This window comes from Molossus molossus, unplaced genomic scaffold (assembly GCF_014108415.1).
Source record: "Molossus molossus isolate mMolMol1 unplaced genomic scaffold, mMolMol1.p scaffold_m16_p_13, whole genome shotgun sequence".
NCBI lineage: Eukaryota > Metazoa > Chordata > Mammalia > Chiroptera > Molossidae > Molossus > Molossus molossus.
In genome coordinates, this window is record NW_023425348.1 from 14778560 (window position 1) to 14780661 (window position 2102).

Genomic DNA, 2102 nt, shown 5'->3' on the forward strand with positions numbered 1-2102 from the left:
ACTAGAAAGCAAACAATGAAAACCCCACAGCAAGTACAAGGAAGGAAATAGTAATGATCAGAGCATAAATAGGTGACATAGAGGCCAAAAAAACCAATTCAAAGGATCAATGAAACAAAGAGCTGGCTTTTCAAAAAGATAAACAAGATTGATGGACCCTAAGCTAGAGTCACCAAGAAACAGAGAGAACCCAAACACACAAAATCAGAAATGAAAGAGGAGAAGTAACAACTGACACCACAGAAATACAAAAGATCGTTAACAACTACTATGAACAAGTATATGGCAACAAATTAGACACTCTAAGCAAAATGAACAAATTTCTAGAAACACACAGTCTCCCAAAACTGGACCAGGAAGAGATAGAAAACTTGAACAGACTAATAACAACTAAGGAAATTGAAGAGGTAATCAAGACTCTCCCAGCAAACAAAAGCCCAGGCCCAGATGGCTTCATGGGGGAGTTTTGCTGAATATTCAAAAAAGAACTAACACACGTTCTTTTCAAACTATTTAAAAACATTCAAGAAGGAAGACTTCCAAACTCGTTTTATGAGGCCAGCATAATCCTAAACCAGAAAAAGACACTACATAGAAAGAAAACTACAGGCCAATATCCCTGATAAACATAGATACCAAAATCCTGAACAAAATACTAGCAAATCAAATCCAGCAATACATCATAATTATTCACCATAACAAGTGGGATTTATCCCAGGGATGCAAGGTGCTACAACATTCACAAATCAATAAATGTGGTACACCACATAAACAAAATGAAGGATTAAAACCCATATGATCAGCCCTGGCCAGTTTGGCTCAGCGGTTAGAGCGTCGGCCTGCGGTCCCGAGAGACCCGGGTTCGGTTCCCGCTAAGGGCATGTACCTCGGTTGCAGTTTGTCCCCGGCCCTGGTTGGTCGTGCGGGTGGCAGCCACTCGATGTGTCCCTTTCACATCAATGTTTCTCTCTCTCTTCCTCTCTCCCCCTCCCACTCTACCTGAACAAAAAATGGAAAAATGTCCTCAGGTGAGGATAAAAAAAAAAAAAAGAAAAAAAAAAAAACCCATATGATCATATCAATAGATGCTGAAAAAGCATTCGACAAAATCCAGCATCCATTTCTGATAAAAACGCTCAGCAGTGTGGGAATAGAGGGATCATATCTAGACATAATAAAGGCCATATATGAAAGACCTACAGCCAACATCATACTCAATGGGCAGAAATGGAAAGCATTTCCCTTAAGAACAGGAACAAGACAGGGATGCCTACTTTCGCCACTCTTCTTTAACATAGTACTGGAAGTCTTAGCCATGAAGAAGAAATAAAAGGGATCCAAATTGGAAAGGAGGAAGTGAAACTGTCATTATTTGTAGATGACATGATATTATACATAGAAAACCCTAAAGACTCCATCAAAAATCTACTAGACTTAATAAATGAATTTGGCAAAGTAGCAGGATACAAAAATTAATGTCAAGAAATCGACAGCACGTGGCGGGCGCGGGTACGATGAGGCTGCTGCTGCTGCTCCTGGTGGCGGTGTCGGCGCTGGCCCGGAGTGACACCTTGGCAGAGCTGGGCAGCGTGCCTAGCAAGCGACTAAAGGTGCAGTACGCCACGGGGCTGCTGCTCAAGTTCCAGATCTGTGTTTCCTGAGGTTATAGGTGGGTGTTTGAGGAGTACATGCGGGTTATTAGCCAGCGGTACCCAGACATCCGCATTGAAAGAGAGAATTACCTCTCTCAACCAATATATAGACACATAGCATCTTTCCTGTCAGTCTTCAAACTAGTATTAATAGGCTTGATAATTGTTGGCAAGGACCCGTTTGCTGTCTTAGGCATGCAAGCGCCCAGCGTCTGGCAGTGGGGCCAGGAGAATAAGATCTATGCATGTATGATGGTTTTCTTCTTGAGCAACATGATTGAGAACCAGTGTATGTCAACAGGTGCATTTGAGATAACTTTGAATGATGTGCCCGTGTGGTCTAAGCTGGAGTCTGGCCATCTGCCCTCTATGCAGCAGCTCGTTCAGATTCTCGACAATGAGATAAAGCTCAATGGGCACATGGATTCAATCCCTCATCATCAGTCATAG

At 42.4% G+C, this 2102-nt stretch overlaps 1 pseudogene; it reads left to right on the top strand.

Moving 5' to 3' along the window:
- Window positions 1-1514: 1514 nt before the first annotated feature.
- On the top strand, window positions 1515-2102 carry LOC118628432 (annotated as a pseudogene).